Source organism: Pteropus alecto, unplaced genomic scaffold (genome assembly GCF_000325575.1).
Source record: "Pteropus alecto unplaced genomic scaffold, ASM32557v1 scaffold98, whole genome shotgun sequence".
NCBI lineage: Eukaryota > Metazoa > Chordata > Mammalia > Chiroptera > Pteropodidae > Pteropus > Pteropus alecto.
In genome coordinates, this window is record NW_006443570.1 from 21,853,135 (window position 1) to 21,877,067 (window position 23,933).

General features: G+C 45.7%; 1 protein-coding gene across 8 annotated transcripts in view; it reads left to right on the forward strand.

Annotated features, from left to right (window-relative positions):
• Window positions 1–23,933, forward strand: part of RPH3AL (rabphilin 3A like (without C2 domains)) — a 143,618-nt gene that overhangs the window by 28,977 nt on the left and 90,708 nt on the right. For 5 of the 8 annotated variants that reach the window (XM_015599271.2, XM_015599266.2, XM_015599270.2 and 2 more), the window contains exon 1: window positions 1,914–2,041. The exons of 1 other annotated variant lie outside the window; for it this stretch is intronic. The gene's annotated coding sequence lies outside the window, so the exon portion shown is untranslated. Of the gene's footprint in view, window positions 1–1,913; window positions 2,042–4,985; window positions 5,118–23,933 lie in introns of those variants that run through there. 2 more of the 8 variants (XM_025041530.1, XM_015599267.2) reach the window with 2 other exon arrangements.

Consider the following 23,933-nt stretch of genomic DNA (forward strand, 5'->3'; position numbering starts at 1 on the left):
GAGAGCCCAGAGAGGACTCTATATGGCTGGGCCTGGGTTACATGGCCAGCTCTGAGCCAGCCACTGTGCCCAGAGGGTGGGGATATTCTAATTGGTTGTCCCCAGTGACATTCACCCTGAGGAAGAGGAAGGAGGGGCCAGTTTCTCCTACCCAGAAGGACTGGGGATGATTTCCTTGGCCAAGAAGAGGAATCATGCTCAAAGAAAGGAATGCTGGGCAGACACATGTACGTCCATTATAGAAGGCCAGTGGAGACACATGGACTCACAGCTGTCTGCAGTCTAGAGGCACTTATAAGGGCACATCTGCCCTGGGGGCAGTGCAGCAGCATGCCCGTCATTCTTGGTTATGCGGAGTGGGCACACTCAGGCCTCTGCAAACCTCACGTCTGGTCTGTTCTGGACCTCCAAATGAATTAGGCTTTCTGTACAGCAAGCCACTGGGATCACATGGAAACCAGCCTCTTGCCACTGTGTTTGTTCCAGGAGTTTGTCCAAGGTCCCCTCCAATCGTCAACATCACTTCTTGCATCTCTTTGGCCTCTGGTCCCTGGATACACAAGTTTGGCTTTGGTGCCTACATTTGGCCCCATCCCTACTGAGGTTTGGGTCTTTATTCTGGACACTTGACTCGGCTCAAGGCTCTGCTTGATTTTGGTGTCACCTGCACTTCATAACTTGTGGTCCTATCAGGGAAGGGCAGAGTGGCCAGGCTAGACCTGGCAAAGGAGGCTCTGCTCCTCCATTGCTTCTCTTGAACTCAGAGCACACACTCAGGACAAAGGACAAACTGGTTCCCAGCACACCCGGGTCTATGGCTGCTGCTTTTTACAAACACAGAAAGACTTACATCACGTTCTTCTGTTTGCTACAACTAGTATCACATATTTGTACTTCTTGGCACTTTTAGCTATAGAATATTTTCTTCAAATTAATTCTTCCCTGAAAGTTCAGTATATGAAGCAGCCGAGAGCCAGGTCACTCTGGGTTAGGTTGACATACCCCCCCACCTTTCATTCCCCCCTATTCCATGTCAGCAGACCTAAAGAAGTTCATGATACCCCTTAGGCTCCCTGGAACCCAGTTTGAAAACCTCTTTGTCCATCTGTCCTCAGTAGCATCTGCTTTCGTTCCTCATGGGGGATAGGTTGCCAGGCGTGGTGTTTTTCTTATCACCATAGCATTTTTTTTTTCTGTCATTAGTTTATTTGCACTATGCAAAGGTCAACATGGAGATTCTTGTCATCTTCTCGCTGTGAGGTGTCAGGACGTGAGCGCTCTTCAGCTCCACAGAGGCTCTGTCATTAGCTTGTTTGCACTATGCAAAGGTCAACGTGGAGATTCCTGTCATCTCACTGTAAGGCGTCAGGACGTGAGCGCTCTTCAGCTCCACAGAGGCTCATGTCGTTACCCTTATCCTCCTTGAGCTGCATTTTGGAGGCTGTTCTGTTCATGGCATCGGTCACCTTAACTGTGCATCAGTTTACCTTCTTCCTGGGGAGCCACACTCAAATGTGTGGGTGTCCCACCCCTGGCAGCCAAGACTTCTGGTGGTTATAAGATGCTGATATCCTGTGGATGGCTTTTGCCTGGAATGAATATTTTGGATAGCTTTCTATGAAATGTATCCTTTCTAAGGACAACAATAACAAAAATTCTCGAAAGTCATAAAAGTGGCCAGACTAAGAAAATAACACCAAAAAGAATGCAAGAGTTCCCAAAGGAGACCTCCCTCTAACAATAATTGTCATGTGTCTGTTCACTTTTGGAAAGAAGGATGTGTTGTCAGGGGAATTGGTCAGCCCAAATTGGCTGTGGGCTGGCTTTGGCCAGGCTTCCATCCACTGAGGAGAATCCAGGCCTTGGTTTGGCTCCAGCTGGGCCTTCCTGGTGGCTGTCACTTATTGACTTAAGTCTGAGTGATTCAGATCTTCATCAGGGTCGCCCCTGACAACGTGTGTGGTGGGAGGGAGAGTGACCTCCTCTTCCTGTCTGGGGCACCAGCAGGGTCAGGCCCAGGAGGAGCCCCCCTCGGTTTCTGGTAGGTGTTCTGGGGTCTCTGGCTGTGAGGGGACAGGAAGATGACTTTTGTATTTCCTGGAGCCAGGGGCCCAGTTCATACAGGGTTTTCCTAGAACTTTGCTAACTCTCGGGGGAAGGGTGTGTGTCCCTGCTGAGAGAGTTTCAGTTAATGATTGACTGGAGAGTTGTTTTTCCTGGTTGCCCCAGGTCCTGCTGCTCTAGAGGAAGAGGCAGCAGGGGTCAGAGGAGAATTGGGAGCCTCCTCAGGCACCTTCTTGACAGATGATATACTTTCTGTGCCATGCCCTGAGAGACTCCATTGGACAAAGATTGATTTGGGGATGGTGTGAGGAGATCACGTGTGTTTTGGTAGAAAATTGGGCAGCAGATGGGCTTAGGGCCAGGTGGAAAATGGGACCATATTAATATGACAACAAATTAGAATAGTCTGTTCCATAAATATCTTTATTGCATGTCATGCTGTGCATAGGTCCTGGAGGAGGGGCTGCAGGATTTTGCCCCCACCACCAACTGCTATTTGTGGTCAGCCAGGACAAGACTATGACAAGTCTCCAGAAAACTGTGAGACAGGACCAGAAAAACCAAGGGCCAAACGGAGGAGAAAATAAAGTACCAAGGCCAGCATTCCTTAGAGTGCAAGAGAACTTTAAGTATATTATACAGTAATTAATATAATATTAATATTATACAGTAATTAATAGTAATTTAAGTATCTTCTACAGTAATTAATATGAATATTATACAGACAAGTATTTAAAACGTTTTAATGATTATACATTTATTTTCATGTGTATTAGAACAATTTTATTTTCTTCGTTTGCCTGCTGTTTACGGCAGATGACATGGTTTTCTATTTGTGGTAGATACTTATATATAAAATTTCCTTTGAAAATAAATTCAAGTAAAAGAGTGAGTTAATTCAAAGGAAAATATTAAGTAAAGAACAGTACGGAGGCCATGTGGAGATGGCAGCTGGCATGGGAATGCCCGAGGTTTGGGAACATCATGCTAGAGGAATTCAGAGGCGAGGGAAGGAAAGGGCTCATGAAAGGAGGAGTCAGGTGGGAGAGGGAAGGAAGAAATAGGATACAGGTAGGCGGAGATGGCAGAGGCGACTCCATCCTTACAGATCTAGATATGTGTATGCAAATCTTGGTATAATCCATTTCGATTCCAATGTCTGAGTCCTGCAGGGGCTGGAGGGTGGGTTTGGACTATATTGTGGAGGACCATGAATCCCAGGGTATGGACTCTGAACTTAATTCACGGGGAAATGGGAGCCATTGAAGGTGCTTGAGGAGGGGAGTGGTATATGACTGTCCTTGAAGAGACTCATTGACTGTAGTGGGTACCCAGACTAGAGGCAGGATGACCAGTCAGGAGCCTAAGGAAAGACTGTATAAGAGGCCAAATGAGAGCCATGGCTGAGGACCAGCAGCCCAGTCATCCAGTCCATCTTCCACTGGCTCTGGTGTGTAGTCTAGAGATATTGGAGCAAGGCAAGTATGTGGTTGACAAGCCAAGCCTTGGTCTCTCTGTGGGGAGGCAATGGGAGCCAGGCAAGGGTGTGGGTCACAGACTGCGCCTGGAGGCCTGGAAGGGAGGTGCCCATCTCTCCCAGCTTGGCCCAGCGGCTTCTTCCTGATATCTCCTGGCTGGCTGAGCGTGGAATGTTCTGGGGGAAGCGGGTGGGGTCAGCTGAAGGAAGCTCCTCTTTGCACTGGAGCAACGAGTTCCTTGGGGGTGGGAGGGGTGGGGTGCGGGTGGAGGAAGCTCGCAGTTTCCTGCCCTACAGTTTGGCCCAGGCAGCCTGGCTGACAGCCCCAGGCCAAGATTTCATCCATCAGCAGGGCCTGCAGTCTTCTGGGTCACATTTTTTTTAACTCTCCCATTTCTTCCTTCTAGAAGTTCACCAGGAGTTCAGAGATAGGCTTGGTTTAAAAAACAGGGTCTTTTTGTTTTCTGTTTTTCCTTTAAGGGCCTACTGTGTGCCAGGCACTGTGTCTGGAACTTTTTTTTTTTTTTTTTAATCAGAATTCACACAAAATCTACTGAGGAAGATATTATTACCTCCATTTTACAAAGGAAAAAAAAAAGGGAAATGTAACTAGTCCCCAAACTGTGCAGTTGGAATCAGCAGAGCCTGACTCCAAACTCACACACTGGTGGTGTCTGTGGGAGCGAGATTGTGGACAAGATGTGTAATGTGGGATAAATAACTCACTGTCTGTTTTCCCTGTCTGGGTGTGGGGCAGCACCCCGCATTGTGCTGCGTTGCCTCTGTAAAATGGGGTACTGACAGCACCCAATAGCATCGTGGTGGGGATTACATGAGTTATACTACAGGCGAGGTGCTGTATAAGTGTTAGCTGATGTTATTGCTATTATTACATAAAACTAGAGTTTGCTTAAGCATTATTATAATTTTAATTATAATATTATAATTTTAAAATATATATGGCATAGAATGACATCAAAGACATTTCGCCTTTGGGCTGGCTGTTTGTGGCCAAACTCCCGGTCTCTGGATATTGTGTAGGGCTGGGGGGAATCTGTATTCACTTTCCTCTGTCATTAGCCTTACTTAGGTGAAAGCTCGAGAATCAAGATGCACTTCACTGTTTTCATGGGCTCCCAGGAGGTCCCAGGTATCTGATCTCACCTGCCCTAAGTTGGTGCCTGGGAGCTATGTGTGCTAATTGCCTGTGACCTTAACTATCCGCTCACTAAGTTACTTTCCAGTTCCAAAATTCAGAGAGGCCTCTTCTTTTCTGGCAGTTTTACCAAGACAGCTCTCTTCCTGGAATGCCTCCCTAATGCTTGCCAAGTTCCTCCTTTTTGCTTTCAGCCCTCCACCAAATTCTTCTCCTTTGAAGCCCTGTGGGGTTGCCACAGAGAGAAATCCTAACTGCGCCTTTGCTTTGCTCCCGCTCTTTGTACAGCCGCAGCATTTATTAGAGCCATTGTCTGATTCATTCAGGATCCATCTCAATCATGTGCAACCCGCTCTGAGTGTTCGCAGCGAAGAAAACAGAGGAGATTCTTCTCTCCAGGGACCTGCCAGAGATTAACAAGTAAACAAAGAAATAAATGCACACATTCAAATTGTGATATATGCGATGAAGAAAAAGAGTCAGGAGCTAATACTTGTTGACCTTTTCGGTCTTCTGCACTAGGCCGTGTTCCCCATGAGGGCCATATGGTTAGGATGGACCGGATGTTCAAGGGAATAAAGGCATGCTTTCCTCACACGCAAACGGCAGGCAGCGGGCGGCGGGCGGGCGTGGGGGGCGGGTGATGACAGAAAATCATTAATTGACACCAAAAAACATTTTGGAGGGCGTGACACCTCATACAAATGTAATAGTCGTAATGCAAGATTCTCACTGATGAAGATTAGGGTAGTATTTTTTTCTCTGTAGAAAAAAATTTAAAATGTTTTTTTCCATCGTGTTGATAGAGTTTGACTGTTTTAAAAAACAGTTTTAGGTTTATAGAAAAAAATGAGTGGAAAGTACAGGCTTCCTAGATAACCCTTTAACTCCCCCAGTTTCCCATTATTAACATCTTGCATCGATGTGGTACATTTGTTAGAATTGATGAGCCAACACTGATACATTATTATTAACTAAAGTCCATAGTTTACATGAGAGGTTACTCCTGGTGTTGCACATTCTATGAGTTTTGACAAATATAGAATGACATGTATTCACCATTATAGTATCATACAGAATAATAGTTTTACTGCCTGAAAACTTTCCTGCGATCCAGTTATTCATCCTTCCTTCTCTCCCTCCGAACCTCTGATCTTTTTACTGTCTCCATAGTTTTGCCTGTTCCAGAATGTCATATAGTTGGAGTCATATAGTATGTATAGCCTTTCAGATTGGTTTCTTTCATTTATTAAAATGCATTTAAGGTTCCTCCATGTCTCTTCATGGTTTGACAGCTCATTTTTATTGCTGAATTTTATTCCATTGTATGGCTATACCGGTTTGTTTATCTGTTCAGCTGCTGAAGGACATCTTGGCTGCTTCCAAGTTTTGGCAATAATGAATAAAACTGATATAAACATTAGTGTGCCATTGTGTGGATGTGAGTTTTCAGTCTCCGGGTAAATATCAAGGAGTGTAATTGCTGGATCATATGGTATGAGTATGTTTGGTTTTGTAAGCGACTGCCTTCCAAAGTGGCTGTACCATTTTGCAGTGAATGGAAGTTCCTGTTGCTCCACATCTTCGTCAGCATTTGCTGTTGTCGGTGTTCTGGATTTTGGCCACTCTAATAGGTGGTATCTCACTGTTACCTCAATTGTGATTCCTTAATGACATATGTTGAACATCTTTTTGTATGCTTATTTGCCATCTATATATCTTTGGTGAGATCTGTTCATATCTTTTGCCCACTTTTTAACTGGTTGTTTGTTTTCTTATTTTAGACAAAACAGTGTTTTCCCCCATTTACAATCTTATACGTTGTCTCGGACTTATCTGAAAGACTAAGGAGAAAAGATATTGTGTGTACGTGAGGGTGACTGGCATGGGAAAAGGCCGCAGAAAACACACAGTTCTGTTTAGTGTCGAGAAGTTGAGATACCTTTGAGATTAAGAGCTTGGGCTTGGAGTTCAAATCTTCGGCTTTGCCACTTACTAACTAACTGTGTGACTTTGAGTAAAGCATTCACCTCTCCGAGCCTCAATTTGCTCACCTGTAAAATGAGGGTGTTAAAACCTGCTGTGAAAAATAAAGAATATGATTCTATAAAGTGCTTGGTACCAAGCTTGATAAATAGTACGGTTCAATAAATGGTGATTCTCATAGATTATTAACAGACGTACCTTTCTCTTCTCCTATGTGGCATTTTGTTTCCTTTGTGTCCTAGTCTTTGAGACCCCAGAGCTCATGGGGTCTGTACAGTACAAAGTTGGGGTGTGTGTATGGGGAGCACGTCATGCCCCAGCAGGCACCCACTTCCCAGCCTTAGCCCTTCCTTCCTAGGGCTCCTCTCACTCCCTTGTTGCAAGACCCAGACTCGTTCTCCTCACCTTTTCTTGGTCACTCCTTCCGCCAGCTTTGTCCCCTGGACTGCTGTTTCTCTGTGTCTGGCTACAAATGTAGACACCTCAGCTACTCCCCATTCCGACATCTCTGAGCACAAATCCCAGGCCTGTTTTGAAACCTGCTGATGGCAGTGAAGAAAAACCGGAGAGTGACCAGGTTGACAGAATCCTCCCAGCAGTGCTCTAGACTGGCTGGCTTCTGGCTGCTTTAGACATGGGCCTTGGGGTTGGTTCCTGCTAGGACCTTACCAACAAGTCCCCAGCCCCTCTCGGAAAGACCATATGGCCTTTCCCCTTATGCCGGTTTACCTTCCTAATAGACACGCCTTCTGCTCATCAGGCTGCACCCAGAAATGATACCCTCTGGATATTTCCCACAATTCAGAACAGAAGGCCCAGAAACCATCCACATCTGCCATGAGTTGCTTGGAGACAGAGCCGGGCCTTCTAAGGTTCTTTGTAGAGTGGTCAGACAAGCGGCAAAACTAGCCAGCCACAGGCAAGAGGGTGAATTCTGCAAAACCACTGCTCGCTCCCACCAAGGAAGCAACATTTCAGTGGTTGTGATCGTGGTGGGGAGGGGAGATATATAATTCCATTATGAACTGACCTCCTAGGTCGTTGAACGAGTAAAATGAGTTAACACATATAAAATTCTTAGAACAGAACTCAAATTCAGTGTTAAATAAGGATGTCAGCTGGTATCACCATCATCATCTCAGACCCTTTCCCTAGGGCACCCCCACTCCTACTCACTTTACCTGTCTCCCACCTCCCCACCCCAAGCTGCTTCAGCTCCCTCAGGTGAGCTTGGGGCTTGAAGGTGCATTTTGGGTCCTTGACACAAAGGAAAGACCTGTTAGTTTAATTTAGTACAGCAACATTCATTGATGCCTCTTACCTGTGCTCTTCTGGGTACCGGAAATTTCAAGGCTAATAATACCAATGATGATGATGATGGTGATGATGGTGGTGATGATGCTTATGATGACAGTGACAGTGATGGTGATGATGATGACAGTGGTGATGGTGGTGATGGTGACGGTAGCCCTGCACTGAGAGAACACAGTGTTACAGGTCTTGTGCTGGATGTGTTACCTGTACCATCTGCATTAAACTGGGAAATTTCAAGGCTAATAATACCAATGACGATGATAATGGTGATGTTGGTGGTGATGATGCTTATGATGACAGTGACAGTGATGGTGATGATGATGACAGTGGTGATGGTGGTGATGGTGACGGTAGCCCTGCACTGAGAGAACACAGTGTTACAGGTCTTGTGCTGGATGTGTTACCTGTACCATCTGCATTAAACTTGGCACTTTGACATTTCCAACTGGATAATTTTATGCTGTAGGAGACTGTCCTGTGCATCATAGGATGTTCAGCAGCCTCCTGGCCTCTACCCACTGGGTTGTAGCCAGTCAGAAACCCCTAGATGTCTCCAGACATGTCCCTTGAGGAACAAAATCACCCTGACTCAGAACCACTGATCTAATTTATTCTTCCCAATAGCCCCGGGAGGCAGCTACTCATTTTACAGATGAGGCAACTAAGGCTTGGAGAAATAAATGAAATTGGCCAAGGTCACTGAGCTTACTAATTCACAGAGCCAGAATGTAAACCCCAGATACTTGACCCAAAGAACAGACTTGTAACCCTTGCAGTTTCTTACTCGGTAGAAGAAGAAACTTCATCAGCCCCGTGGCAGGACCACCTGGAGTACATGACAGGCTTGGGGACTGCTTGGTCAGCCCTGGCATCCATTGCCAAATTCATTTGGAACTAATAAAAACAGCGGCTGCTGCCTGTTTTCTGACTTGGTTTGAACTGCAAGAGCTGAATGTATTTATGTGGTGACTTGTCTCCACAGGCCACAGGCCCCAGGCCTTTGCCATGACAGGGAAGTCCCACTGCTTCTCCTTCCTTCAGGCAGCCCTATTGCCTGCAGACACCTGTGGAGAGAAGGAACAGGCGTGGGTGTGTTTTTTTTGCAAATGGGGCCTCCTAGGCTCATTGCCTGTTTTCTCCCACTCGGGCTGTGCATCTGTATTTATATGTTGAATGCCCAAAATACCCATTTTTAATTTTACTTTTTTAAAACAATAACTTATTATGAAAAATTTTAAATATAAAGCAAAGTTGAAAGAATTTTACAGTAAACACCTACATGCCCACCACTTAGATTCTATTGTTAACCTTTACTACACTTCTGTTTTCCTTTTCTGGAACCCAGGTCGGCAGCATCTCTGGCTGGTGGGTCAGTGAGCACACCATAAATTCTCCGTGAGAGAATAAATTAATAACATAGACAATGGCAATGAGACAAAGTTGGTCTTCGTTAACCAGGTTGATGGGGGAGGTAAGGATCATGGATGATCCTATTCATTATTAAAGCAAAATTAGTTAAATCGAGTTACTAAGTAGATTGGTAAGTTATTTAAAATGTCATCAGTATTTAATCTATGTCATCTTAAAGTATAGAAATAATAGAAGCGCAATGGTGTTAAACAATAAAAGTCATATAAATTGCTTGACATGAAGAAGGCCACATTTGTAAAATTCTAAATCATTGTTTTCTTTTCCTTTTGTGGAGCCCTTCCTCGTCTCAGAAATAAGCCAAGACTCTGGCAGGCACTGTCACCCCTTCCTCAGTACTCCCGCTCCCTCCAGCCCAGATGCTATGGGCTGGGGAACCCACAGTCACTTCTTGAGTCCCCTATCACCTTTCCCAGGTGGGACTCAGCTACTTCTTCAGGCAGGGAGAGGATGCTTCCCCGGCAGGCACCGTCCGCCACATCATATCACGTACCCCTTGGTGTAAGTGATTCTAAACGATAGACACCTTTAATACAAAGGTGGTTGTTTTTTTTTTTTCCCCAATTATGAACATTTTCAAAGCTTTTTATTTTGAAATAATTTTAGACTTACATAAAAGTTGCAAAATTGGTACAAGGAGTTCCTTTATACCCTTCCCCTTGCCTGCCCTGTTAATATCTTTTATAACAATATAACTGCTCCTCGTTTTTCCTTATCTTTCATGACCTTCACATTTTTGAAGAGTATTGGTCAGCTGTTTTATAGAGTGTCATTCAGTTTGGGTTTGTCTGATATTTTCTCATGATTAGATTGTAGTTATGCATTTCTGATACGAATTGCACAGAAGTGATGCTGTGTCCTTAGTGCCTCATATCGGGAGGCACATGATGTCCTTATGTCTTATCACTGGTGATATTAGTCTTGATCACTTGGTTAAGGTTGTGTCTGCCCGGTTTCTATCCTGTAATGTTACTATTTTTTCCTTTGTAATTAATAAATATCTTGGGGGAGATACTTTGAGACTGTGCTAATATCTTGTTTCTCCTCAAACTTTTGTCTACTAATTTTAGTATCTATCCATGGATCTTGCCTTTGATAGTTATTACAATGCTGTTTTAATGGTGATTCTTCTGTTTTCTTCATCCTGTCTACATTTATTAATTAGAATTCCTCTGTAAGAGAGAGCTGCTCCATCCTCTATTTATTTATTTATTCAATTATTTATATCATAAGAACGTATAGATATTTCATCTTATTATCGGTTATAACCTAATACTATTATGTCTTTTGTTGCTTAAATTATTCAAGCTTTAGTCATTGAGAGCTCATTATGAAAATTTTTATTGTGAAAGTTTTCAACTGACACAGAAAAGCTGGATAGATAGTACAAAGAAAACCTGTCATCCCTTTACCCAGGTTCAGTAATTCTTAGCATTTGACCATATTTGCTTTCTCTCCCTCTGTCCCTCCACCCTCTTTCCCCTGCCCTATGGTGTTTTCACAAATGCACCGTCTGTTGTTGTTTTTTTTTTTTTTAATTGAAGTTAATTTGCAGCTAATTTGTCCCTGTCATCAAGGGTTGATGGTAAAATGTAAGTGGCCAGCTCTTTGTCCCCTGGAGAATATGTACCTGGCTACCCTGTTCAGGCCCCAGGTTCATTCTTCATTATGCTCCATGATTCTTTCAATAGCTTTATTAAGCTATAATTGATATACCACACAGGTTACCCATTTAAAGTATGCAATTCAGTGTTTTTTGCTGTTTTATACAGACAGGTACAACTATCACCACACCCAGTTTTAGAACATTTTCATCACCACAAAGAGAAACTCCATGTCCTTTAGCTATTACCTGCCCTCCTCCCCAATAAGCCCTACACAACCACTTTTCTACTTTCTCTCTATATAGATATTCCTATTCTGGACATTTCATATAAATGAAATAATATGCTATGTGGTCTTTTGTTACTGGCTTCTTTTAGCATGTCTTCAAGGTTCTTTGATGTTATAGCATTAATTAGTACTTAGGTTTTTTTTTTTATGACTGAATAATATTCCATTGTATAGTTTTACCATCTTTTGTTAACCATTCATCAGTTTATAGATATTTGTGTTGTTTCCTCCTTTTGGCTAGTGCTGCTATGAATATTTGTGTACAAATTTTTGTTTGAATACCAGTTTTCAGTTCTTTGGGGATGGACCCAGGAATGGAATTGTTGGGTCATATGGTAGTTCTATATTTAACATTTTGAGGAACTGCCAAACTGTTTTTATAGTGGCTGTACCATTTTACATTCATACCAGCAATATATAAGGGTTCAAATTTCTCTGTATCCTCACCGATGATTGTTAGTTTCCGTTTTTTAAATTATAGCCATCCTACTGGATGTGAAGTATCTCATTATGGTTTTGATTTGCATTTTCCTGATGGCTAATAATGTTGACCATCTTTTCATGTGCTCTTGGGCATGTGTATATATCTTTAGAGAAATGTCTACTCAAGTCCTTTGCCCATTTTTTAATTGAGTTGTCTTGTTGAGTCGTAAGATATATGTGTGTGTGTGGGGGGGGGTTCTAGATCCTTAACAGATATAGGATTTGAAAATATATTTTCCCATTCTGTGGGTTGTCTTTTTACCTTCTTGATAGTGATCTTTGGGGCACAAAAGTTTTTAATGTTGATAAAATTTAATTTATCTATTTTTTCTTTTATTGCTTATGCTTTTGGTGTTATATCTAAGAAATCACTGCCAAATCTGAGTTCATGAAGATTTACACCTATATTTTAAGAATTTTATAGTTTTAGCTCTTACATTTAGGTCTCTAAACCACTTAGAATTATATTTTTTAAATGGTGTGATGTAAGGGTCCAACTTCGTTCTTTGCATATGGCTGCCCAGTTGTTACAGCGCCATTTGTCAAAAAGACACTTCTTTCCCCACTGAATGGTCTTAACACCCTTGTTGAAAATCAGTTGATCGTAGATATTTATTTCTGACTCCCAATTCTACTTTAGCGCTCATGTCTTAAGTATCACAAGGTTTGTCCTGCTCTCAGGGAGCACTTGGTCTAGTAGAAGTCAAACACATTTATAAACCAGTGGAAACTGGGAAGTGCTGGGAAGCAGTAAAGGTTAAGCATTTGTGAAGATGCCGGGGAGGGAGCAGTGCTTCATACTGTGGCGGTGGGTATAGAGTAAGGGCAGCAGAGGGGCCTGCCTGGGGGAGCCATAGACTTGAGAATGGGAGATAATGCCAAATGTTTCCATCTGTCTGGAGACAAACTTGCCAAAGTGGGACAGAGTCTGTGGATGGCCGTGAACTCCCAAGCGAGGACACTGGGCTTGGTTCGGAAATGTCCGAGCAGAGCTGAACCTTTGGAGGGCCCATCTGGTTGCAGGATTGACTGGGTCTACATGGGGAAGCCTGGAAGCAGTGGAACCACTTAGGATTGTTGGGTGACTGACGTTTGGGGGAGCACCTGGGTCAGGCAGTGGGAATGGTGGGGAGCAGGGACCATCAGAAGACCTATGTTTTCGTGCCTCTCTTCTCTGCGGGCATAGGGCGGGACAACAGCAGCACTTGAAGCAGGGTAGCGGAGGCCTCTGCTGCCCATATCGTGGGCCTCGCACTTCTAACCACAGCTGCTGCCTGCTCTAGGAAATCCATGCCAGCCTGCTTCTTCTGCAATACCTCCAGGCTGTTCCAGCCCAGGTAACCCTGAGCCTTCTCAGAACTCCCATTTGGCCAGTTCCTGCATTCTCAGTTTCTGTGAACTCCCGGCACACTTCTGAATGCAGGGAACATGGCAGATGCTTGGAGAAGACCTTCTGGTCTATTGCTCTCACTAGGTGCCACATGTGAAAGCCAGGACTCCTTGGCAGCTGAGAGGGTGATAGAAAGTGCCTGGGCTCAGTGTAGTCAGTTGAGCCAAACCAAGTGCTGGGGGTCAGTTGTGTGCCCTTGAGACAGTGGATTTGCCTTCCAAGTGTTGGATATGAGCCCCTTCTTTGGAAGGGAGGATGGTCATACCATCCCTCTAGGGAATGTGATGAATTTCAGGTGGTCAGCTCTGGGCACACACCTGGCAGGTAGGCAGCTCCTGCTGTCCCTTCCCAATGTAGTCGCTCACGGTCAGGCTGAGCATATGCAAGAACGTTTTAATTTGTGGGCTCCTCCTAAAAAGCCTTGAAACCTACTGGCAAAATGCCAGTGGTTCTTTTTGGCCTTTACCCTGCTCATCTTCTCTGTACCAAGCCACATTCTGGGGTGGTCCCCTCTCTTACTCTCAGATGACCCCCCACTGTTGCTTGAGTCCCCCAGCAGTCCTCACTGTGGTCGTTTGTGATGGGCATCCCCACTTGTTTGAAGTCTTAGCCTCTGCTGGTGGAACAGGGAGTGTGCAGAGAAGTTGACAGCTGGCCCCCAGGCAGCATGGCACTTAACCTTGGAGTTGGAACAGAGAAACGTCTGTTTGTGTTTCCATGAACGACTGGGGACAGCTGGCCCACAGATAGCAGTCTAGGTCAGCTGGGGATTGCCTTGACAGCTGGCTTTAAGCAAACAGCCAGGGCCAGGGTCCCTGGCCCAGCTCCGCTGAAGTGGGCGGAAGAAGGATGAAGTCCCTGGCAGAGCCTAACAAAAGCCACTGGAGAGCTGGTGCCCTGGTAGGGCTGTGCAGGGGCCACTAGGGGAGGCGGCAGTGTGGGAAGCTTCTCCCAGGGACCTGGGGAACTGCCCCTGTCAACACACCTGAGGATTGGGGATTCTACCAGCAGGTGAGAAGAGGTGGGTCTGTTTTCCTTCCAGAGGTTTCTCTGCTTCATAGAGAGGGTTCTCTTGGGCGCCTCCAACAAGCAGCTCCTGGATGTGAGCTGAAATCATATTTCTTCGCAAAAGTTCTGTTTGCTTGGGACTTTCCAGACACACAAATTGCATACATGGAAGCAGGCTTGTATTTCTGCAATAAAAGACAAACAGCGTTAATAACCCTCACTGCAGGCCCCAAGCCAGGTGCCCAGCAGCCCCTGGGAGACATGGACATTTTCTGAGTATAGAGTCCCCAGGGCTATGGACACCTGCTCACTCTGAGGCTTGATTTTATTCTGACAACCTTTCTGTCGAACTCTAATTCCATCTCTTGTTCTTTTTTTTTTTTTCCATCTCTCGACCCTTCTTTGACAGTCTATAGAACCTTTCTCAAAATAATGGTTTTAAATGCAGAGGAAACCAATTACAGTGACTTTACAGTTATTAGAATATTTTTTTAAAACCAAACTTTTAATATAGTAATCTGTGTGCTTTTTTATTGAAGCATTACGTAAACAGCCTTGCAATAGGTTTAATAACTATGATCATTTAAAAGTAGTGAAGAACATGAATAATATCTGAACCCTGTATTGTGATATGAAAATATTTGAGATTCTATTGATGACCAAGGCACAGGTACTAATAATACTGTGATGTGTTGCTGATATTCATAAGTAGAAAATTTCAGTTGTAGGTTAATGAAAATAAAGATATAATTTGTTCCAATCCAAGTTCACAGCCCCCCCTATTAAGAACTCCCAAGACAAGCAGTGATCAAAGGAGATAGTTTTCCTGTATCCTTTTTGCATCAACCACGATAACTCCCTGTCTCAGGTTGAGAACCCTCTCCTGGCCCTTAGCATCCCAGGAGTTCAAGGGGACACTTTAGAACAGCTTAAATAAATGTCCATGTACACATACTTAAGAGTTCACCATGCCTGCTGTTCCCCACCCTCAAGGTAGGGCTCTGAGTTCTTTTTTTAACATGTGCTATGGTTGAATTGTGTCCCCCAAAAGGATATGTTGAAGTCCTAACCCCCAGAACCTCAGACTGTGACCTCATTTGGAGAAAGCAGCATTGCAGATGTAATTAGTTAAAATGAGGTTATACTGGACTCTCCTTTAGTCTTAATCCAATGTGACAAGTGTCCTTATAAGAAGAAGAGAGACACAGAGGGAAGATGGCCATATGAAGAAAAGACACACAGGGAGATGGCCGTGTGGAGACACAGAGGGAAGAATACCTGTGAAGATGAAGAGGGAGATCGGATGGATACAGGTGCAAGCGAACGAATGCCAAGGATTGCCGACAAATACCAGAAGCTGAGAGAGAGGCATGAGACAGATTTTTCTCTAGATCCTTCAGAGAGAACTCTGCCCTACTGACATCCTGGTTTTGGACTTCTAGGCTTTAGAACTGTCTCAAGCCTCCCAGCTTGTAGTAATTTGTTATAGGCCTTAAAAGACTAACACCGTGTGCCCGATGGGATCTCTCTGGGCCCAGCAGCCAGCCTGTGAGGCCCTCGCCATCCTATGTGTTCTGGTTGACTCTTGCCTGAGGAGTCTGGTTACCCTGTAGCCTCAACTCTGTGATCGCCTTGATCTGGGACTCCTCCCTGCCCTGTTTCAGGCCTTTCAGTAATGACAAAAGTGAGCCGTGCCTCTGGGGACATAGGCAGAGCTTGTGGCTGTTGAAATGAGAAGGCTGGCACTTGAAGTGAGAGAGAAGAGTGGGATGCTTTGCATCTCATCTTGGTTGGAGGCTTTGCATGCATTTCAGCGTAGAAATGAGAAAACAGTTTCAGTTCAACAAAGAGACAGGCAGGGATTTGGATCCAGCGGAATGGTGAGGATTTACTTCCCTGGGAGGAAGACCCCACAGCAATAAATAAGACTGCCTATCTGTGCACCACGTGAGGCCTTCTGGGGGTACGAAATACAACCCGAGCTCACCCTGCAGTGAGCTGAGATGCTGAGCATGTGCCCGATGCATAACTGACACTCAGCGCATGTTTGTTGAATGAATGAGGGCAATGGAGCCAAAAAAGTGGCTGCTTCTTGTCCTTCTCAGGACAACGGCAGATGCTTAGCTCTGTGACTCAGCAGGGATGTGCCGCGGAACAAGCCATGGGGTGTCCAGGATTGATTGCTCCTTGAAGGGCACAGACAAGAAAGGCTACAGGAATCTGAGCAGGGGCTGGTAGGGTTTAAGAGAGCCCCACCCAAGAGGAGGAATCTGAATGGGGGCCATGAGGACAGGTAGGGTGCCCTCATTTGTTTAGCTCTTTAAATCCTCCTTAGAAAAGTATTACTGGAATAAATTCACCCATAATTCAAAACCCTACTCCTCTAACGTTGTCTTGTACCCTTAATGTGTCTCCCATTTGGTTCCACTTCTTGCATCTAATCTTGCTGTAACGCTCTCTAGGTTATTTGTCATTTTGACATTGACTGTGCCCAGATATGTCGTTGTTGGCCATTTCTCAAGAATTGGAGTCCTTTCTAGATTTCCCATGGTTTTAGTTGACGTAAACCACTTTGAGAGGCAGGTATCACAGATGAGACCTGTTTAGTGCATGGGCCTGCATGTGGCTGGGAGGATGGCAGGTTAAAGGGGGAGGGGGGTAGGTTGCAAAGCAGGGCCTTAAATTTTAGACTGGGGAGGCTGGGTATTAGTCCATGGGCTTCATGGAATAATAATAATACCCATGAATAATACTCTCTTGAAGGTTAGTAAATGCGTAGTGGACACCCACCATGTTCCAGGCTCTGTCTAGCCCAAGGACACCAAGATTCATCCTGAGAGCTTCAGTCTTTTTAGGGGTAGCAGAGGTAAAGTCCCCCTGTGGTACAAAGCAGAATGTGATGTTGAGGGGAGGCAATGGGGTTGATTCCAAATGGCAATTGAGGGGGAGGAGCTAGAAAATTCCCAGAGAAGGGGAGCTAGGCTTTCGTAGGTAGGCAGGGTGCAGGAAAGGCGTTTCACGTAAGAAGTCCTGGGACAAGGCTGAGCAGCCAGAGTGCATCCGGGTTTTTGGTGACGGGAGCACAAGTTTTGTGAAGGGATGTGTTGGCAGGTGAGACTGGAAGGGTAGTTTGGGTCAATCATGGATGACCTTTCGATTTTTTCCTTCGGCAGTGGGGAGCCACTGAAGGTTTTCGAGCAAGGAAATCACATGGCCTCAACTCTGATTTGAGGACAACCTCTTTGGCTGCAAGCGAAGGGAGGGAGGTGAGCCCCAAGAGGTCCAAAGGCCAATTGGGAAGCTATTGCCACAGTCTGGGCAGGAGTGGAGGAAAATCACACTGGGAGAGGGAAGGAAGAGTCACCTGTAGAAGCAGATCTGGCAGAACGGCTGCTGACAGGGTGAGTTCTAGGGACATTTGTCAGGCAGGAGCTTCCCTGGGGCTCCCGTCTCGTTTCCTGAATCCCCTTGAGCCCTGCTTCGTACATAATCAGCCCCAGACACGCAGAGAGGTTCCTTCAGGTTTCAGACAGGCCTTCGAGGCTTCTTGTCTGAATCCTTCATCCTCCCAGTGCAGCGTGACAGGTAGAGAAAATGTTGCTGTCTCAGCTCACCTTATCTTGCTGCTATTATCATGTTTCCCGTATCATAGTAACAGAGCAGCTGTCAGGGCTGTTGCTAAGGGTTCCCTGGAATATTAATACCTGGGTGTAGAACTGAGGGCTCTTACAGGTGTCTTTGAGGCCTCGGGAAGCTCTGGCTTGGTGGCAAGTATTTTTTTATATTTGTTGCTGCTTTTTCTTCCTCCTTTAGCTGTCTTCTCCTCCCCTGTCACCCAGCCCATGCACAGCTAACTGTCTTGGGATGGCAAGCTTGGGAGTAGCAAATGTGCAGCCATGCTCCCCTCCCACACCCAGGGCAGGCATGACTAAAGGGTCATTGCGTTTTTTCCTACAGAATTTGAATGCAGGCTCTGAATCCTTTCCAGTCAGCTCTCCAGGCCTCTGCTCAGCTTCGGCACTGGGATGAAGCCTCATTCCCAGCCCTGCACTGGCCACATGAGAAGGCTCCGGGCCCTTCCCCAAATCCTTCTCCACAGGGCTCTTGATCTGGCATGTGGGTGGGGAGCGGACTGGGTTTTGTTCACCTCTTATGTTTCCTGTTTGCCTCTCCAACTGGTCTTTTGGTCTTTCCACTGCTCACAAGTTTGAAAATCAAACTCTGAACAGCTCTGGGAGGGGCTTTGGCCAGATGTGCAGGTCAGGGTTGGGATTTTATTTACCAAATGCTATTTGTATCAGTTGTATATTGCCATGATAACGCTGCATAACAACCTCCCTCAAACTCAGTGGTTTACAACAATTTATTTATTTATTGCTTCCGAGTCTATGGGTCACCTGGGCCACGCCTTTCATTCATCAGGGCTTGGTGGCTGAGAGAAAACCTCTCGCACCTCGTGTGGAAGGATGCGTTTTCATTCTCTGTCAGTGTCCTGCACTTGCTGGTGACTCATGTTTGCCTTTGCGTGTGTCCCCTCCGAGACCCCGCGGTTTCCTTTAGCCCTTTCATTCTGCTCGCCTCTTTCCCACTGTTCTCCCTGTATCATTTCTTCTCTTCCCACAAGGTCATCCATTAGCACTGCACCATGTATCAGCGCACGTTTCCCTGAAGTAACATCAAGGAGGTGGAAAATGCCAGGGTCTAAAGGTGGGAGAGATGACCGCACCTGAGGAAAGGCATGGGTGAAAGGAGCTGTCCTTGCTCGGGCATCTCTGTCGTGGCCCACATAAGTGGGGCAGAAACCCCATGGTGTGTACAGTCCTTCTCTAAGGGCAGGTGGTTTTTCACAGTATCTTATTCACAGTCTGGTACATCCTAGAGGTTGCTGCAGGCTGGCAGTGTTTCCCACACTGCTACAGCGGTCGTAAGTTTTAGAAGGTTGGGTGTCGGACAGCAGTGTTTTCCTGGATTTGTAGCAGTCTGGAGTTCACAGGAGTTTGCTCTCGTTTCATCCTCACTGGGAGCCTGTGGTAGAGGCAGAGACCCCCGCCCTTTTTAGAGACCACTGGGCTATGGAGGTGTTAGGTGACCACTCAGGTCACTCTGGGTTCTAAAGGCCAGTGCTCTCTGTCAGATGTGCGCCCATGAGCTTGTTAAGGGGAGAGAAGAGTTTGAGTAGACTTGAATGTTTGTGGAGAGGAGTCCTTTTTTCAAATGATTAGAGGGCTGCACATATTATTAAGAGCAACTTCTTGGAGATTTACAGATAGGATCTTCCATCTCTGAGTGCCGACTTTGAAAATACAAACTCTGTGTTAGGCTGGCGGGACACAGCTGCCTCCAGCAGAACTTTTTGTAGTGAACGATTCTAGATGCACTTTGGAGAGAGCAGGCACGGGGCCTGCAACTGAGAGCTCTGAGTGGCTGTGAACGTTACCGTAGTAAAAGTCTTTACCGTAGTGAAAGTCGTCTTGAAAAGGCATAAAAAAATATGTTTCCTTTTCCTATTGGGAATTTATCCTAAGGAAATAATCAGAGATGGGCATAGGGATTTATTTCCAAGATATTTATTTTACTATTGAATATAATTATACAAAATTGGAACCAATCTATGTGCTGTCAAATGGGAAAATGATAAAATATCTCCAGAACACTGAGTTACAATTAAGAATCATGTTTTTGAGGACTTTTAATAATGTGGGAAAATACAGTGTGATAAGAAAACAAAGCAAACTGTATATAATAATAACTCAATTTTATTTAAAATATATATACAAATACCTAGAAAAAATTGGAAGATCTTCTATTAAGATGTTAAGAGCCTTCATCGGGAGGTGGGTGGTGAGTGAGTTTAGGGTGTTTTTCTTTCTAATATTCGACAGTACCCAGGAGATGACCGTGTGAGGTTGCAATTTGACAGTTGCCACACAGTCAGCTATGACTACACACAGCATTTGCCTGCAGCGATCAACACGCCCAGGGTGATGAGCTTTTGACTTCAGGGAGAGGAGAATTGGAGTTTCCTCTAAAAATGTGTGTTTTTTTACAGATTTGCTCTGAAAGTTGCCTGGGGCTCCATCCTCCAGGGATTTTTCTCAGGAAATGATCATCAGGCAACACCTGTTCCTGCCCCCCTGCCCCCAATAGGGTCCCCTGAGCACCAATGCTGCAGAGTTTAGAAGCAGTCAAGAGGGTGCAGCCTCCCTTGAGCTTGTTTACTCAGTGGGTGCAGACAGTTCCTAGAGGCCTCGTGGACACACTGGCTCCCGGGGAGACAGCTCAGCTGTCAGATGGAGCCCCTGTGCACTGACTACCCCCTTGGGGAATCCTGAGAAACAAATTGCCTGTGAGTGAATAAGTCACAGAGACAGTTAGAGCCCATCTCTGCTCTGAGCACGTCTGGCTTGTTATCTGAATTCCTCCTTGTCTGGGAAAGGCCATCTCTGATTAAATCAGTTCAACTGAACAGATATTCACTGAATACCTACTCTGTAGCTGGCCTGTGCAGGGATGGAGAGAGAAAGAGGACACAGGGCCCCCCAGGGAGCCCACTGCCTAAGGGGGAAGGAGAGATGGAATCATGTCAAAGAAGGAAGACCTCTGGGGCTGGTTCTCAGGTTCTCAGGTAGAACGTCCACCTCTCCCAGGACCGGCTTCCTTTCCCAGCAGAACACAAACACGCCATGTACACATACACACCACATACCCCCGCATCCACGCCAGCACCCTGACACACACCACACACCCCATACACCACACACACAGTACACACACACCACACACACACCACATACACACACCCTTCTCCTTCAGCCTCTTTCTCTCACAGCTGGAAGGACATCAGAGACAAGCCCACCCTGTGTGTCTCTTGTCCCCTCACTTACAAAGAAAGACCAAGCTCCATGCAGTTCTCTTTCCACAAACCCCGCTGCCTCTGGTCCCCTCCAGACCCTCAGCCAGCCCCATGCTTCCCCCGTGAAAAAACTTTCCCTGCTTTTACCTTCTTTAAGCCTCTGTTTTGTTCCTGCGTCATTTGATTTCTGTCCAGGAAAGACTGACATTTATTAATCCAAGGGTGCATCCATATTCAACTCACACAACACTGCTCCTTGGGAGTTTTAAGGAACCGGCTCTTAAGAGGGCATGGGCCCAATACACAGGGTCTTGGGAAGAGGCCCTCCTCCTCGAAACCCCCACTCTATGGGGAGCAGAGCCCAGGAAGGGTGTGTTGGGTGGTGAACACAGTTTGGCAGAGGAACCCCTGGTCAAAGGGGGCGCGAGACGCCAGAGACGGGTTTGCTGGCAAGTCAGGGAGCTGGCAGCTGGCTCAGACCGAAGAGGTTTGGAGAACCTAAGCTGACTTTGTTGGCTGTTTCCTAAAATATGGCTCCTCAAGCTGCCCTTCCTCTCCCACCATCTGTCCCGAGGTTGCTCTATGTGGCGAAGGACAGCTGTGTCTTCTAAGGTGCCAGCCACAGCCCCGGCAAGTAGGCTGGGGTGGGGGCTTAGATCCCACCTCCCAGGTTGGAGCAGCCACCAACCACCTGCCACAGGACCCTTCTCTAGTCCCCTGCCTGCCACCCGTGCCTCCCTCCTGCAACCTGGCAGCGTGGAATCAGGCACAGGGCAGCCCCTCCTGTCTGTCTCAGCTCTCTTGGGTACTGATGAGGAAACAGAGGCCCAGGGAAGATAACTGATTTGTCTCTGGTCTTCCAGTAAGTTTCCCTAAAAGCCAGACTTTCACGGGTCTTTCTCTCCTAGTTGAGTCCTCTCTCCGCCTTCCTCACTGCTCCAAAACCTTTCCCTCTGCACTTATGGCACAAAATGACCTGATGCAGAGAAAGTAATACTGGTTAAGGATTAGTAGACCGGCATAGCTAGCTATGTGACCTTTTCTCAGTTTGTTAACCTCTCTCTTTTCTCTTCTGTCAAACCAAAAACGAAACAAAACAAAACCAACAATGATTAGATTTAGGAAAAACAGAACAAAATACCTTGTGGGTGGTCGTGGAGTTGTTTGGCCAAAGTTAAAAAAAATGAAAAGAAAAAGAATGGCCCCCAAATGGGTCAGAGGACAGATAAATGTTAGTTTGTGGGCTCCCTTGCCAGTGATCCCAAAACTCTGGCCACACTAGGAAGTGACCCAAAGGGAGAAAATAGGGTATGTCCATTTGGGGCTGCGAAGGTTGGCTGCAGCTTTCTTCCCCTGAATATCCCCACCTATCCCACCATAAAGGAGGTAAAGTTTTAACCATAAGAGCGCAGGACCCCTTCTTTCTCCCCGCTTCCCTCTGCCAGCTCCTCACCCTTTTGGTTCAGAAGTTTCTTCAGAAGATGGACTTCCCACCCTGAGGTTCTCTGGCTTGCCTCTCCCCTCCAGGGTCACCACTGGTGCTCCCTGCTTCTGTAGGGGTGTCTGGCAGAGAAGAGGGGCCACGCCATACTCACAGCACGCAGCTGACCCAGGATGGGCAGGAGTGCTCAGGGCCTTCCCGTCCTGGGAGCAGTGGCCTGAGACATGGCGCCCCCTGCAGGCCAAAGCAGGAGCGGCGGCATCTGTGAGGCAATGACAAGAGTCTGCAGGGGCACCCAGTTTACCCAGGTCACAGCCTCTAAGGGAGACCATCACTTCCATTTGTTGAAGCTCCCAGAATTTAGTAGTCCCCCCTTATCTGCAGTTTTACTTTCCATGGTTTCACTTATTGTGGTTTCAGTTACCTACAGTCAACCTTGACCCAAAATTATTAAGGGAAAACTGCAGAAATAAACACACCGTAAGTTCTAAATTATGTGCTATTCTGAGTAGTGTGATGAAATCTCATGCCATCCCACTCCATCTCGCCTGCGACATGAATTATCCCTTTATCCAGCGTATCCACGCTGGATATGCTTCCACCCATTTGTCACTTGGTAACTGTCTTGGTTATCAGAATGAGTGTCCCAGTATCTCAGTGCTTGCGTTCAAGTCACCGTTATTTCACTTGACAGTGGTCCCAATGCACAAGAGCAGTGATGCTGCCGATCAGATATGCCAAAGAGAAGCCGTAAATTGCTTCCTTTAGGTGGAAAGGTGAATTCAATACAATAAGATATTTTGAGAGAGTTTGACTACATTCACATAACTGTTAATATAGTATATTGTTATAATTGTTCTATTTTATTATTGTTATTGTTAATCTCTTACTGTGCCTAATTTATAAATTAAACTTTATCATAGGTATGTATAAACAGGAAACAACTTTGTATATATATGTGCTGTGTGTGGTTTCAGGCATCTGTTGGTGGTCTTGGAATGTATTCCACACAGATAAGGGGGTGGACTATTTGTTTTTCTTAACCCCTTCACTTTTATCACCCAGCCCCCAATACTCCATCTCCCAGATTGGCAATCACCAGTTTGTTCTCTGTAGCTGCGAGTGTTTTGTTTTGTTTGTTCATACTACTATTTTAGAATAATAATGAAACCGGCTACTGAGTTTTAAATGTTTACTTGGAACAGAGTAATGCTTTTCACACCTATACAGCAGTGTGACTGTGCTATTCACAAGATAACAGAAATTAAAAAACAAAACAAATCATAGTGCATAGAAGTGGGACACCTGTTTAAAGTGGTTTGATAAGTATCATTTTTTTACCCCATCTGTGTTTTCCTGGATTATATGTTAGCCTAATTTGGGAGGACAAGACTTTAAATCTGAATAGGGCTTTGGTGATGGGGGCACTCCAGTACTGGG